Genomic DNA, 17,436 nt, shown 5'->3' with positions numbered 1-17,436 from the left:
TTTAGTAGTATTTGTGTTGATTAAGTTATTCATGACTACCCCATTGGAATGAATGGGAGTTGTGGCCAAGAGAGCACCGAGGTCCAGGAGTATCTAGGAGAGGTCTGTCTTTTCATTGTCATAAAAGAGAAAACATCTGACTATCTATTGTCACTCTGTTTTTATTATCCAATATCGGAGGATGTTTTCCCCTTTTTGTGATCACAAGTTTATCATTAACTGAAAACATCTCTCAACATAGTACCCAAGAGAAGGCATACTCAAGGATTACACAAGCATATGTGTATCTTATAAACACCAAGTGTTTCATGATAAGTAATTATGTGTCTTTGTGTGATGACATAAGGGATATTTATTAAACAGATACATATACAAAAGGAATACATTTTTAAAAAAATAACCATTTAAAACCTTGAGCATGATAAAGCTAATTGAAAATAAACACCCACTAAGAAATTTTCCAACAACAAAACACGCAGCTTTACGAGGCTGAGTTAGCTAACGTCCTTACTCTTGACTTCTCTTTTTCCCACACGGCAAGTGAGGGTGTTTTTCTTCTTCAGAACAAAGTGCGTCAGTCGGACCCCGGAGGAGTGCATCGTTTGCTGGCGAGCGAATGAAAATGTTGGAGTAGCGAGCGGAAACAGAAAGGAAGCAGATGCACTCTGGGAGATACAGCCAACACAAACAGTGTCAAGTCCTAACATGTACTCACTCCTTATTACGGTCACAGTTCCTAGAATCACAGAAGGGTTGTGATGGCCCCTTGGGGGCATCGGTGAACCTGATAAACATCTCGTTGGATTTCTCTCATCTCTTTTACTTGTATTCACTTCTCACACAGTAGCGTGTCATATGTGTTGACATCTACCCAGAGCTGTGTCATTGGAAAAGATCAAGAATATCAGTCAGACATCTTAGTAGATCTTTATAATATGCCTTTCATGAGCAAACCAACCCATTGTTTATGAGGAGTGTAAATACTATTTAAAGCCAGACCAGACAACATTACTTTATAATGTTAAGAAATAGCTGATATATCTTTATACTGCCTGGCCAAGCAACACCACTACCATTCCATGAACCATGCAGGCCACTAGCCTTATGTCCAAATATATAACCAGAGAGTACACGCAATGCTAGCCCGGAGATGACAACCCACACACTGTGTAGATAGGCAGATAGCACCTCAATGCTTCTTATGGTCATCTGTTATATTGTTATACCATGCAACAAGAAGAGATTGTGTATTAAAAAGAGGGCTAGGATTACCGAAACATCAAGCCTGCTCTTATAAATTATGTGTTTACAAACATAAGAAAAAGAGCTTCACCTTCTCTCCTCATTTGAACTTTTCAACTGCTCCTGGTCTCTTATTCTCTAGAAGCGAAAGCTTTCTCATTCTACAGCATACAGTGTGGAAGCTTCTCAGCTGAATTTACTCATCTGTCAAGGAACATCGCCATTAAGACTTGGGAAGAACTAAACTGTGCTTCTGTAACGGATGTTAAACGGCTAGCTTAGTTAGCGGTGGTGTGCTCTAAATAGCGTTTCAATCGGTGACGTCACTTGCTCTGAGACCTTGAAGTAGTAGTTCCCCTTGCTCTGCAAGGGCCGCGGCTTTTGTGGAGCGATGGGTAACGATGCTTCATGGGTGACTGTTGTTGATGTGTGCAGAGGGTCCCTGGTTCGCGCCCGGGTATGGGCGAGGGGACGGTCTAAAGTTATACTGTTACACTTCCTAGGGTCTCTAAGTTTAGATCCCACTGATGGATGGTGATCCTAAAGCTCTATATAATGTTAACACTTTATTTGGATAGCCCATCTGTCGATGCTCCATAGACTATCAGTAACATTTCAACTAACTTTCTACTAACGCTAACCTTAACCCTTATCCTAACCCTAAACTTAACCCTAACCATAAACTCAGCAAGCAGTTGCTTATCAACAGATAGTTGGTTGATAGTATGACCATCTGTAGAGCATCTACAGATGAACTATTAAAATAAAGTGTGACCAATATGATTGATGTTTACAATAGCTTTCTGAGAGCATTGTAAGCTTCTTACTCACTTGGCTCCACTTTAAAGACTGGAATGTTCTGTCCCTTTCACTGACATAGCCTGTAACATATGCAGGCACACACACACACAGACACACACACACTGAGGTCATTCATACCCAATAACTCTGTGGCAATAACTCCAAAAATTTCTCATGAATTCTCTGAAAATATTTTTGATTTAAAGACTGATGGTAAAAAAGCAATGAATAATAGACAAAACAAACAGCACACTTGAACTTCCTTCTTAAAGCCCCGCAGGGGTATATAAAATATATACATTTTAAAAAGCAGTCGGGTCTCAACTTACTGTTGTGGGTTAGAAAAGTCGAAAATATAAGGTGCAATTTTAAATGTTGGTTGAATGCAGTTGCTCTCCCAGAACAAGGCTCCAGAGCTGCAGGCCCCCAGAACTCCAGAGATGTAGAGCTGCAGCCTGGAGGACTCAGTATGATGACATTAGTAACACCAGGTCCTCTCTGTTACTCTGTAAAGACCAGACATGCATGGCTTCTGTCCTGCCTGCAGCTACAGAGACACAGAGAGAAGAGGAAACAGAGGGAGAGAACAGAGAGAGAGGAAGAGAGAACCAAGGGAGATAAAGAGAAAGAGAGAATAGCGGGAGAGAGATAGATAGAGAGAGAGAAAAATGGGGGGAAAGTCTGCTGTAATGATATGCTGCGGTTGGTAAGGATAATGTAGCTTTGCTAACAAATTGGCAGCCAACGTAACGTAACTTATTTGAAAAGTCATTACTTTATTACATTGCTCAATATTTTCTTAACATTTGTCATAATTAGTTAAAGCAATGAAATTGTATCCACTCTTGTCCGACTGCATATACAGTGGGGCAAAAAAGTATTTAGTCAGCCACCAATTGTGCAAGTTCTCCCACTTAAAAAGATGAGAGAGGCCTGTAATTTTCATCATAGGTACACTTCAACTATGACAGACAAAATGAGGGAAAAAATCCAGAAAATCACATTGTAGGATTTTTAATGAATTTATTTGCAAGTTATGGTGCTAGCAAAACAGTCCTGTAGTGTTGCATCCTCGTCATATGACCACTTCCGTAATGAGTCACTGGTACTTCCTACTTTAGTTTTTGCTTGTAAACAGGAATCAGGAGGATAGAATTATGGTCAGATTTGCCAAATAGAGGGTGGGAGAGAGCTGTGTGTGCTGCATTATTTCACTTATAATTCACTGTATCACAATTCCAGTGGGTCAGAAGTTTACATACACTAAGTTGACTGTGCCTTTAAACAGCTTGGAAAATTCCAGAAAATGATGTCATGGATTTAGAAGCTTCTGATAGGCTAATTAACATAATCTGAATCAATTGGAGGTGTACCTGTGGGTGTATTTCAAGGCTTACCTTCAAACTCAGTGCCTCTTTGCTTGACATAATGGAAAAATCTAAAGAAATCAGGCAAGACCTCAGAAAAAAAATGTAGACCTCCACAAGTCGGGTTCATCCTTGGGAGCAATTTCCAAAAGCCTGAAGGTTCATCTGTACAAACAATAGTACGCAAGTATAAACACCATGGGACCACGCAGCCATCATACTGTCTCCTAGAGATGAACGTACTTTGGTGCGAAAAGTGTAAATCAATACCAAAACAACAGCTAAGGATCTTGTGAAGATGCTGGAGGAAACAGGTACAAAAGTATCTATATCCACAGTAAAACGAGTCCTATATTGACATAACCTGAAAGGCCGCTCAGCAAGGAAGAAGCCACTGCTCCAAAACTGCCATAAAAAAGCCAAACTACGGTTTGCAACTGCACATAGGGACAAAGATCGTATTTTTTGGAGAAATGTCCTCTGGTCTGATGAACCAAAAATAGAACTGTTTGGCAATAATGACCGACCATGATTATGACTGGAGGAAAAGGGGGACGCTTGCAAGCCGAAGAACACCATCCCAACAGTGAAACACGGGGGTGGCAGCATCAAGTTATGGGGATGCTTTGCTGCAGGAGGGACTGGTGCACTTCACAAAATAGATCGCATCATGAGGGAGGGAAATTATGTGGATATATTGAAGCAACATATCAAGACATCAGTCAGGAAGTTAAAGCTTGGTTGCAAATGGGTCTTCCAAATGGACAATGATCCGAAGCATACTTCCAAAGTTGCGGCAAAATGGCTTAAGGACAACAGAGTCAAGGTATTGGAGTGGCCATCGCAAAGCCCTGACCTCAATCCCATAGAAAAATTAGGGGCAGAACTGAAAAAGTGTGTGCGAGCAAGAAGGCTTACAAACCTGACTCAGTTACACCAGCTCTGTCAGGAGGAATGGGCCAAAATTCACCTAACTTATTGGGGGAAGCTTGTGGAAGGCTACCCAATTCGTTTGACCCAATTAAAACAATTTAAAGACAATGCTACCAAATACTAATTGAGTGTATGTAAACTTCTGACCCACTGGGAATGTGATGAAAGAAATAAACCTGAAATAAATTATTCTCTCTACTATCTACTCTCTACTTTCTCTCTACTAAAACTGAGTTTAAATGTATTTGGCTAAGGTGTATGTAAACTTCAGACTTCAACTGTAGCTTCTCTGTTCTGCCGGTGTATTGAAAATCCCTCCAGCTCTATGTTGTCGTTGTTCAGCCACAACTCGTTGAAACATAAGATATTAATGATATTAAAGATTCTTAATGTCCCGTTGGTAGGATAATCATAATCGTAGGTCATAAATTGGATTTTCCAATGATTGCATGTTAGTATGTTAGCAAGTAGAATTGAAGGCAATGGGAGTTTACTCGCTCGCCTATGGATTCTCAAAAGGCAGCCCGATCTGCGTCCTCTTTTCCTCCGTCTTTTCTTCACGCAAATGACGGGGATCTGGGCCTGTTCCCGGGAGAGCAGTATCTTTCTCATTGGAGTCGTTAAAGGAAAAAGCTTCTTCCAGTTCGTGGTGAGTAATCCCAGGTCTGATGTCCGGAAGTTATTTTCTGTCATAAGAGACGGTAGCAGCAACATTATGTACAAAATAAGTTACAAAATAAGTTACAATTAACGCAAAAAATCTAACAAAACAGCACAATTGGTTGCGGGCTTTTAAAACATCAGCCATCCTCTTCGGCGCCATCTTATTTAGGTTGAGGATCTGTTCAGAGGAGACTGCGTGAATCAGTCCTTCATGGTCGAATTGCTGCAAAGAAACCACTACTAAAGGGCACCCATAATAAGAAGAAACTTGCTTGTGCCAAGAAACACGAGCAATAAATATTAGACCGGTGAAAATCTGTCCTTTGCTCTGATAAGTCCAAATTTGAGATTTTGGTTCCAACCACCGTGTCTTTGTAAGACGCAGAGTAGGTGAATGGCTGATCTCCACATGTGTGGTTGCCATCATGAATCATAGAGGAGGAGATGTGATGGTGTGGGGGTGCTTGGTGGTGACACTGTCTGGAATTTATTTAGAATTCAAGGCACACTTAAACTGCAAATTTTACATGTTTTTTGTTGTTGTTGTAAGGGTTCTACCTGTGTCTGTGTGTGTGTTTCCTTGCCTATCTGGTCGGCATTCACTGATCCAGATACAGAGGCAAGAAAAAGTATGTGAACCCTTTGGAAATACCTGGATTTCTGCATAAATTGGTCATACAATTTGATCTGATCTTCATCTAGGTCACAACAATAGACAAACACAGTCTGCTTAAACTAATAACACACAAACAATTATACATTTTCATGTATTTCTCTGAACACACTGTGTAAACATTCACAGAGCAGGGTGGGAAAAGTATGTGAACCCTTGGATTTAATAACTGGTTGACACTTGTTTGGTAGCAAACAACCTCAACCAAAAGCTTTCTGTAGTTTGCAGTCAATCACGGACTACAAAAGAAAAACCAGCCCGTTGCGAACCACGACCGCGATGTCTTGCTCCCAGACAGACGAAACAACTTCTTTGCTCGCTTTGAGGACAATACAGTGCCACTGTCACAGCCCGCCACCAAAACCTGCGGGCTCTCCTTCACTGCAGCCAATGTGAGCAAAACATTTCAACGTGTTAACCCTCGCAAGGCTGCAGGTCCAGACGGCATCCCCGGCCGTGTCCTCAGTGCATGCGCAGACCAGCTAGCTGGTGTGTTTACGGACATATTCAATCAATCCTTAATCCAGTCTGCTGTTCCCACATGCTTCAAGAGGGCCACCATTGTTCCTGTTCCCAAGAAAGCTAAGGTAACTCAGCTAAATGACTACCGCCCTGTAGCACTCACTTCCGTCATCATGAAGTGCTTTGAGAGACTAGTCAAGGACCCTATCACCTCCACCCTACCAGACACCCTAGACCCACTCCAATTTGCTTACCGCCCCAATAGGTCCACAGACGACGCAATCACAATCACACTGCACACTGCCCTAACCCATCTGGACAAGAGGAACACCTCTTGTCCAGATGGACATCGATTACAGCTCAGCATTTAACACCAAAGTTCCCTCCAAACTCGTCATTAAGCTCGAGAACCTGGGTCTCGACCCCGCCCTGTGCAACTGGGTCCTGGAATTCCTGACAGGCTGCCCCCAGGTGGTGAGGGTAGGTAACAACATCTCCACCCTGCTGATCCTTAACACTGGGTCCCTACAAGGGTGCGTTCTCAGCGCTCTCCTGTACTCCCTGTTCACCCACGACTGCATGGCCATGCACGCCTCCAACTCAATCATCAAGTTTTCAGACGACACTACAGTGGTAGGGTTGATTACCAACAACGAAAAATAACCTCACACTCAATGTCAACAAAACAAACGAGATGATTGTGGACTTCAAGAAACAGCAGCGGGAGCAGCCCCCTATCCACGTTGACGGGACAGTAGTGGAGAAGTTGGAAAGTTTTAAGTTCCTCCATGTACACATCACTGACAAACTGAAATGGTCCACCCACACAGACAGCGTGGTGAAGAAGGCGCAGCAGCGCCTCTTCAACCTCAGGAGGCTGAAGAAATTCGGCTTGTCACCAAAAACACTCACAAACTTTTACAGATGCACAATTGAGAGCATCCTGTCGGGCTGTATCACCGCCTGGTACGGCAGCTGCTCCGCCCATAACCGTAAGGCTCTCCAGAGGGTAGTGAGGTCTGCACAACGCATCACCAGGGGCAAACTACCTGCCCTCCAGGACAACCTACACCACCCGATGTCACAGGAAGGCCAAAAAGATCATCAAGAACAACAACCAATCGAGCAACTGCCTGTTCACCCCGCTATCATCCAGAAGGCAAGGTCAGTACAGGTGCATCAAAGCGGGGACCGAGATACTTAAAAACAGCTTCTATCTCAAGGCCATCAGACTGTTAATAGAGTAACAGTATTAATAAATATATGGTGCAATCCTCTCGTGAGTAAGTTGTGCAATTAATATCAGGCAAATCTTCTGAAGTCGAGAACAAAATTCTTAATATTGCAAACTAAAATAATAACATCAAATCAAATCAAATTTATTTATATAGCCCTTCGTACATCAGCTGATATCTCAAAGTGCTGTACAGAAACCCAGCCTAAAACCCCAGACAGCAAGCAATGCAGGTGTAGAAGCACGGTGGCTAGGAAAAATTCTGTAGAAAGGCCAAAACCTAGGAAGAAACCTAGAGAGGAACCAAGCTATGTGGGGTGGCCAGTCCTCTTCTGGCTGTGCCGGGTGGAGATTATAATGGAACATGGCCAAGATGTTCAAATGTTCATAAATGACCAGCATGGTCAAGTAATAATAAGGCAGAACAGTTGAAACTGGAGCAGCAGCACGGCCAGGTGGACTGGGGACAGCAAGGAGTCATCATGTCATGTAGTCCTGAGGCATGGTCCTAGGGCTCAGGTCCTCCGAGAGAGAGAAAGAAAGAGAGAAAGAGAGAATTAGAGAGAGCATACTTAAATTCACACAGGACACCCCCGGACAGGGCCAAACAGGAAGGATATAACCCCACCCACTTTGCCAAAGCACAGCCCCCACACCACTAGAGGCATATCTTCAACCACCAACTTACCATCCTGAGACAGGGCCGAGTATAGCCCACAAAGATCTCCGCCACGGCACAACCCAAGGGGGGGGCGCCAACCCAGACAGGAAGATCACATCAGTGACTCAACCCACTCAAGTGACGCACCCCCCCTAGGGACGGTATGAAAGAGCCCCAGTAAGCCAGTGACTCAGCCCCTGTAATAGGCAGAGAATCCCAGTGGAAAGAGGGGAACCGGCCAGGCAGAGACAGCAAGGGCGGTTCGTTGCTCCAGAGCCTTTCCGTTCACCCTCCCACTCCCGGACCAGACTACACTCAATCATATGACCCACTGAAGATATGAGTCTTCAGTAAAGACTTAAAGGTTGAGACCGAGTTTGTGTCTCTTACATGGGTCGGCAGACCATTCCATAAAAATGGAGCGCTATAGGAGAAAGCCCTGCCTCCAGCTGTTTGCTTAGAAATTCTAGGGACAATTAGGAGGCCTGCGTCTTATTACCGTACTGTACGTGTAGGTATGTACGGCAGGACCAAATCAGAGAGATAGGCAGGAGCAAGCCCATGTAATGCTTTGTAGGTTAGCAGTAAAACCTTGAAATCAACCCTTGCCTTGACAGGAAGCCAGTGTAGGTAGGCTAGTAATATGATCCAATTTTTTGGTTCTAGTCAGGATTCTAGCAGCTGTATTTAGCACTAACTGAAGTTTATTTAGTGCTTTATCCAGATAGCCGGATAGTAGAGCATTGCAGTAGTCTAACCTAGAAGTGACAAAAGCATGGATTAATTTTTCTGCATCATTTTTGGACAGAAAGTTTCTGATTTTTGCAATGTTACGTATATGGAAAAAATCTGTCCTTGAAATGGTCTTGTTATGTTCTTCAAAAGAGAGATCGGGGTCCAGAGTAACGCCGAGGTCCTTCGCAGTTTTATTTGAGATGACTGTACAACCATTAAGATTAATTGTCAGATTCAACAGAAGATCTCTTTGTTTCTTGGGACCTAGAACAAGCATCTCTGTTTTGTTCGAGTTTAAAAGTAGAACGTTTGCAGCCATCCACTTCCTTATGTCTGAAACATGCTTCTAGCGAGGGCAATTTTGGGGCTTCACCATGTTTCATTGAAATGTACAGCTGTGTGTCATCCGCATAGCAGTGAAAGTTAACATTATGTTTTCGAATGACATCCCCAAGAGGTAAAATATATAGTGAAAACATAGTGGTCCTAAAACGGAACCTTGAGGAACACCGAAATTTACAGTTGATTTGTCAACATAAACCCAAAATTATTGATAGAAAAATGAGGAGCAGGGCAACACATTTCTACAGTTTGCCTCAACCCAGCTAGCATGTTTGGTTCCTTGGAAATTGTGGCAACGTCTATTTTTGGTTTCAGATTGGTTATGGGAACGAAACATAACTTTTTGGTAAAACATAACTTTTTGTTAACATTCTAACAACAGAAGCGAACCTTCTAGACTGTTCTGGGACTGTTTCTTTTTATGTTGCAGGTGTCACGAATATCACCGAAGGTGGCTCCCCTTCCCGTTTGGGTGGCGCTCCCGGTCTACTAGCTGCTACCAATAATCCCTTTCCCCTTTCAGTTTTGTTCAGTCTAATTTATTTCACCTGTTCCTTGTTGTTTTTTGGGGGGTTGGTGTTATTTAAGTTCAATTAGCCCGCCTGTGTTCGTGCCGGCTTGTTTGCTGTTTTGTCAAGGAGTGTTCCTGTTTTTTGTTGGGATTGCCACTGTACTGTACTGTTTTACGCATGTGTTTCGGGGTCACCCGTTTGTGCGCTGTTACTGTACGGAGAATAAAGCGTTTCCCGAATCCTCTGCTCTCTGCTCCTGACTCCATACCCATCACTCTTCCAGCGTTACAGCAGGGAGGTTCTGATAGCATTTTACTCAAGCTCCTTAACAGTTTTCCTGGGAGATTTTATTAACACTCTGAGAAGGGAAATTATAGATTATTTTAAGGTAATTAAGTAACAATCTGAGAATATTATCGAAATCTTTTGTTATGATTATTAGTGAAAGTTTTATTAACACTAAGAAAGAAATGTAAACATTATTTGGAGGTTTTTAAATAACTTCCTTGAAAGTTTGACTGAATGTTTCAACAAGACTTTTAATAACACTTCTAGCTTATTTTAGGTTAACGTTTTTAAATTCCAAGCACAGATATGACAAATTAAAATTTGCTTAGGCATTAATCATGCAAGCACATTTCTTTTTGATTGTGACACGGCATCAGTGAGATTCAAACCTATAATTTGCGCTCGCTATCCATGGAATTGGCACCACGGCACCACGAGGATGAAGCCAGCATGCCATGTTTTTTTTACACATACAAAGCTGTTCATTTTAGACTATTCAAACAGATATATAAATATATATTTGTAAGTCGCTTTGGATAAGAGCGTCTGCTAAATTACTTAAATGTAAATGTAATATAAGCAAACAATGAAAGCTCTTACAGTATTCAATGATGACATTTCTCTAAAATAGGCTACATGTGCACCACCAAGTCAGAACAGTAGGCTAAATTATAAGGGAAAAGGGACCCAATTATTAGGGTGAGGGACATGGGCTGCTAATAGCTTACTACACAACATACACTTAGTATTACTCTCTTAGCTACAGTGGCATATTAAATCATGTATTCAACAGCATACAATACATTTTTGGACTCACCTTGTTGGATGACTGTTCAAAATGTATTTTTTCAGTCAGACCTAATTTTTTCAGAGTTCCCAGTTGTCTTGAACTCACTGAAATCTGAGATTTCCCAGTTCCGAGTTTCCAGTTGTTTTGAAAGCGGAAGAAGTCATGCTGGATTGACAGCATGGCCCATGTTGAATGTTTATCCTTTTAAGCTTGTAAAGGAGACCCTTAAACCCCAACTGTTCTGCCTTACTATTATTCGACCATGCTGGTCATTTATGAACATTTGAACATCTTGGCCATGTTCTGTTATAATCTCCACCCGGCACAGAAGAGGACTGGCCACCCCACATATGCTCTCTCTAATTCTCTCTTTCTTTCTCTCTCTCGGAGGACCTGATCCCTAGGACCGTGCCCCAGGACTACCTGACATGATGACTCCTTGCTGTCCCCAGTCCACCTGACTGTGCTGCTGCTCCAGTTTCAACTGTTCTGCCTTATTATTATTCGACCATGCTGGTCATTTATGAACATTTGAACATCTTGGCCATGTTCTGTTATAATCTCTACCCGGCACAGCCAGAAGAGGACTGGCCACCCCACATAGCCTGGTTCCTCTCTAGGTTTCTTCCTAGGTTTTGGCCTTACTAGGGAGTTTTTCCTAGCCACCGTGCTTTTACACCTGCATTGCTTGCTGTTTGGGGTTTTAGGCTGGGTTTCTGTACAGCACTTTGAGATATCAGCTGATGTACGAAGGGCTATATAAATAAATTTGATTTGATTTTGATTTTACTTGGACCACACATCCACTCCACCGAATAGCAGACTAGTGATTGCTTTGCAATGCTCGCAGTTAGCCACTTATTCCTTCCAAACCACTCATTATTGAATTTGTGATTTCCAACTAGTTGTGTAATGTTTATGTCCAATGGCTGATGAGCACCGATATGTTTTATCTATAATTTCTCTTCATAATTTATCTTTATATGACAAGGATTAACATGTCAACTACAGAACTAAGCCAACCTCAGCGTGAGCTTTGGTTGCGAATGGTATGAACTTTGAACTCTTATTCACTACAGAAGTGATACCTCCTAGCCGTTGAGTTAGCAACAGCAGCTGCAAATGCGGGCTAGGAAAGAACAGACAGAGTATCCCGTCTACCACACAACGACGTTACTACAACGTATCCAATTGACCACCAGAGACATTCTTCAAAGGACAAAGGACTCGGTTTGGCAACACGGCCTTCCATCTACCACCAACCTACCGAAGCGCAGCTCAGAGTAAATGTTTATTGTATTTTCCTTTTCCAAAAGGGAGGTCATTTAGAATGCATAAGATACTGTATTTACAATAGCACAGCTTTTCCCTTTGTCCCTCAGTCTTCCCGCTCTTTCACTCAAACCCAGCCCCTTTTCTTTTGTGTAACCAGCTGTCATATCCGCTCCCTCCGCTTGGTACTTTTTTTGTCATTTGTAATCAAGGTATGATTTATTCTTTGTATATGTAATTCTGTGTGATTAGTTAGGTATTTAGTAAATAAATAATTAAACCCAATTTTGTATTGCTATTTCAACTTGTTAGCCAGGGTCCGTGAAGATAACCAAGAATTTAAAACTTTCAGATGAGACTGAATTTCAGATGACGATTAATATTGACTGCTATTGATGTAAAATATTACTAGGTCTTTAAGAGTTTATTCGGAAGATAACAGCTTTATAAATATTATTTTGTGGTGCCCCGACTCTCTAGTTAATTACATTTACATGATTAGCTCAATCAGGTAATATTAATTACGGAGAAAGGATTTTATAGAATAGCATGTCATATCACTTAATCTGGCATAGCCAAAGACACAACAAATGATTGTTTGCGGATTTATTAAGTCACAGATTTGTTTTTTTAACTTTGCTTGCAAACTGATGTGACACATGTTAATGTAAAAATAACATCCAAACAAGTATACAGGTGGAGCTCAAAAATGTGGGGCTCTGAGGAAACCTGTGGGACACATGCTGAAGTAATGAAATCCCCACCTAATGTATAATTGCACAGCACTGACCTTAGAGAGCCTTTTCATGTCTATTTGGTTTGTTCAGGGTGTGATTTGGGTGGGTATTCTATGTGTTGTATTTCTTTGTGTTTGGCCGAGTGTGGTTCCCAATCAGAGGCAGCTGTCTATCGTTGTCTCTGACTGGGAATCATACTTAGGTAGCCTTTTTTCCCACCTATGTTGTGGGATCTTGTCCTTGTATTGTTGCTGTTGAGCCCTACAAGGCTGTACAGTTAGTTGGTTCGCTCTTTCTTGTTTTTCGGGTTATCATTAAAGAATATGATTAACCTACCCCACACTGCATCTTGGTCTAATTCCACCAACGACGATCATAACAATAATGTCAATTTACTTTTAATCCATTTGTTTGCATATTTCAAGATATGGCATATGAGGTTGCAATGAGATACCCGACGGGTTGGACGATACTTTTCAATCATTTAAAAAAAACATATACTTAAAAACAGAAAATCAACCAATCCTGAAATTCTTTATTATATAAATGTTGAAAGTGCGTGGGCTACGGAGAGAAACAAAATGGTGCAGTTTGATGCCATGTGGCAGAGATTGATGTGGGGGCAGGAGAAGGGGGTGTGAGCATGTGGGTCTGGACAGGGGTGATTTTGTGGATGTTTGTGTGTGTCTGTATGTTGTTGTTTGTAGAAGAATGTTGTTTCTTAAAGTTCTGTGAACTTCTTCAGAACATTCACAATGTCAAACCATTTGGAGAACATGGCTAGAAAATGACCTAAAATGAATCTTTAGGAAACATTCTGTAATGAAATCTGTTTTTTTGTTAAGTTCCTTAAAGTGTTCTAAAACCAAACTATCCTGCACCTTTCCCAGAAAGTTCTGGGAAGGTTGTATGAAAAATAACCATAGGACAACATACGTTTTGAGCTGTCTGGAATATCTGAAACACATTGTGTGGCCTCGTGGTAAGGGAACAGTGGTAAGGGAACACTTAACTGATTACTTCACTGCTGTTCCAGAGACAGTCACTTACTGTCTGTGTGAGTATGAGAAATCATAGGTCCCGGGGTTTGGAATTATTTATAACTCCCCCACTTCCTGGCACACCGTAATTATCTGTAAACAAATCTGTGTACCAAGATGCAATTCGATGCGTGGTAAATTTACAGTTGAATGAAAAATACCTTAAAATGGAGCTAAAATAACATTTTCCATGTGGCATTGGCTACAGTTGAGCAGAGGTGTTATTAGGATTTCCACATATGGGGAACCTTATTTAACAAGGCCAGAAAAAACATGGCATTTTAGAAATGCATTTCATGCAATTCTGTGTCATTTACAGGACAGAAGACAGCTGAATATTTTTTAATACCACACAAATGGTCGAAATGAGTGGCTATTCAGACACTGACCATCTGGGATCATTCTGGTCTTGAATTCAAACAAACAATTACCGATGCCAATGAAGCAATACACAGACAGACCCCCCCCCTCACCCCATCCCCCTTTTGCACTCAGAATATAATAATTTTCTCAGGGCATGGACTCTACAAGGTGTCGAAAGTGTTCCACAGGGATGCTGACCCATGTTGACTCTAATGAATTAAGAAGTGACATCAATAAGGGATCATAGCTTTCACCTGGAGTCTAGTCAGTCTATGTCATGGTAAGACAATAGTAATCCTTAATGTTTTGTGCACTCAATGTGTGTATATATATATATATATATATATATATATATATACATGTGTGTGTCCTGTTGAAGTCAGAAGTTTACATACACTTAGGTTGGAGTCATTAAAACTATTTTTTCAACTACTCCACAAATGTCTTGTTAACAAACTGTAGTTTTGGCAAGTCGGTTAGGACATCTACTTTGTGCATGACACGCATGCAAGTCATTTTTCCAACAATTGTTTACAGACAGATTATTTATCTTATAATTCACTGTATCACAATTCCAGTGGGTCAGAAGTTTACATACACTAAGTTGACTGTGCCTTTAAACATTTGTCATGGCTTTAGAAGCTTCTGATTGGCTAATTGACATCAATTGAGTCAATTGGAGGTGTACCTGTGGATGTATTTCAAGGCTTACCTTCAAACCCAGTGCTTCTTTGCTTGACATAATGGGAAAATCAAAAGAAATCAGCGAAGACCTCAGGAAAAATGTAGACCTCCACAGGTCTGGTTCATCCTTGGGAGAAATGTCCAAATACCTGAATGTACCACGTACATCTGTACAAACAATAGTACGCAAGTATAAACACCATGGGACCATGCAGCCATCATTCCTCTCAGGAAGGAGATGCATTCTGAGATGAACGTACTTTGGTGCGAAAAGTGCAAATCTATCCCAGAACAACAGCAAAGGACCTTGTGAAGATGCTGGAGGACACAGGTACAAAAGTTTCTATATCCACAGTAAAACAAGTCCTATATTGACATAACCTGAAAGGCCGCTCAGCAAGGAAGAAGCCACTGCTCCAAAAACGTCATAAAAAAGCTAGACTAAGGTTTGGAACTGCACATGAGGACAAATATCGTACTTTTTGGAGAAATGTCCTCTGGTCTGATGAAACAAAAATGGAACTGTTTGGCCATAATGACCATCGTTATGTTTGGAGGAAAAAGGGGGAGTCTTGCAAGCCGAAGAGCACCATCCCAATCGTGAAGCACGGGGGTGGAAGCATCATGTTGTGGGGGTGCTTTGCTGCAGGAGGGACTGGTACACTTCACAAAATTGATGGCTTCATGAGAAAGGAAAATTATGTGGATATATTGAAGCAACATCTTAAAGCATCAGCCAGGAAGTTAAAGCTTGGTCACAATTGGGTCTTCCAAATGTACAATGACCCCAAGCATACTTCCAAAATTGTGGCAAAATGGCTTAACCTGTTGCTTCTACTCGGGACGCTTGCGTCCCAACTAGAGCTCTGGAAATGCAAATGCGCTACGCTAAATGCTAATAGTATTAGTTAAAACTCAAAAGTTCATTAAAATACACATGCAGGGTATCGAATTAAAGCTACACTCGTTGTGAATCCAGGCAACAAGTCAGATTTTTAAAATGCTTTTCGGCGAAAGCATGAGAAGCTATTATCTGATAGCATGCAACACCCCAAAAGACCCACAGGGGACGTAAACAAAATAATTAGCATTTCGGCGTTACACAAACCGCACAATAAAATAGAAAACATTCATTACCTTTCACCATCTTCTTTGTTGGCACTCCTAGATGTCCCATAAACACTATTTGGGTCTTTATTTCGATTAAATCGGTCCATATAAAGCCTAGATATCGTTTATATGTAGACTGTGTGATAAACGAAAAAAACATCGTTTCAAAACGTAACGTCATTTTTTTAAAATTCAAAAAGTCGACGATAAACTTTCACAAAACACTTCGAAATACGTTTGTAATGCAACTTTAGGTATTAGTAAACGTTAATAAGCGATAAAATTCATCAGGAGGCGATGTAAAGATCATTAGCTGTCCGTCTGGAAAAATGTCCGGCTAGAAACTCAACGAAAATATCCGGTCCTAGACCAGAGGAGATACGGTGCCCTGCATGTGTCTGACCAAGAAAAAACTCGAAGGGAAATGACAAGACTCTAGACACCGTGTGGAAGCTGTAGGTACTGCAACCTCAGTCAATTAATTGTGGTTCACCTTTATCAATGGGTTCAAGTAGCGCATGGATATATTTTCCCATTTTCAGTGATCAGTTTTTCCTGTGCTTTTCGATGTAAATGCCGTTCTGGTAAAGCCACAGCAGTGATTTAACCAGTTTTTTAAACGTCTGAGTGTTTTCTATCCACACAGACTAAGCAAATGCATATACTATATTGCTGGCATGAGTAGCAGGGCGCTGAAATGTTGCGCGATTTTTAACAGAATGTTCAAAAAAGTAGAGGGTCGACTTAAGAGGTTAAGGACAACAAAGTCAAGGTATTGGAGAGGCCATAACAAAGCGCTGACCTCAATCCTATAGAACATTTGTGGGCAGAATTGAAAACGGATGTGCGAGCAATGAGGCCCACAAACCTGACTCAGTTACACCAGCTCTGTCAGGAGGAATGGGTCAAAATTCACCCAACTTATTGGGGAAAGCTTGTAGAAGGCTACCCGAAACGTTTGACCCAAGTTAAACAATTTAAAGGCAATGCTACCAAATACTAATTGAGTGTATGCAAACTTCTGATCCACTCGGAATTTGATGAAACCAATACAAGCTGAAATAAATCATTCTCTCTTCTATTATTCTGACATTTCACATTCTTAAAATAAGGTGGTGATCCAAACTGACCTAATTTTTACTAGCATTAAATGTCGGGAATTGTGAGTTTAAAACCTGTTCAAGGTTATGGTACCCATTTGGGAACGAACCCTCCCACGTTCAGCTGGAACGTGGCGCAATGGAACGCAAAAATATTCTTAGAAATATTTAACCTCCACACATTAACAAGTCCAATAGCTCAAATGAAAGATAAACACCTTGTTCATCTACCCAGCAAGTCAGATTTCTAAAATGTTTTACGGCGAAAACATAGCACATATTTATGTCAAACCACCACCAAAGACACAGCTAATTTGAATAGCCAAGTTGAACAAAATATGCAATCAACAAACGCAGGATTAAAAGAAAAATAATTCACTAACCTTTTGAAAATCTTCATCAGATGACAGTAATATAACATGTTACA

This window comes from Oncorhynchus nerka, linkage group LG24, assembly GCF_034236695.1.
Source record: "Oncorhynchus nerka isolate Pitt River linkage group LG24, Oner_Uvic_2.0, whole genome shotgun sequence".
Lineage (NCBI taxonomy): Eukaryota > Metazoa > Chordata > Actinopteri > Salmoniformes > Salmonidae > Oncorhynchus > Oncorhynchus nerka.
Note: the sequence above shows the minus strand (reverse complement) of the source record.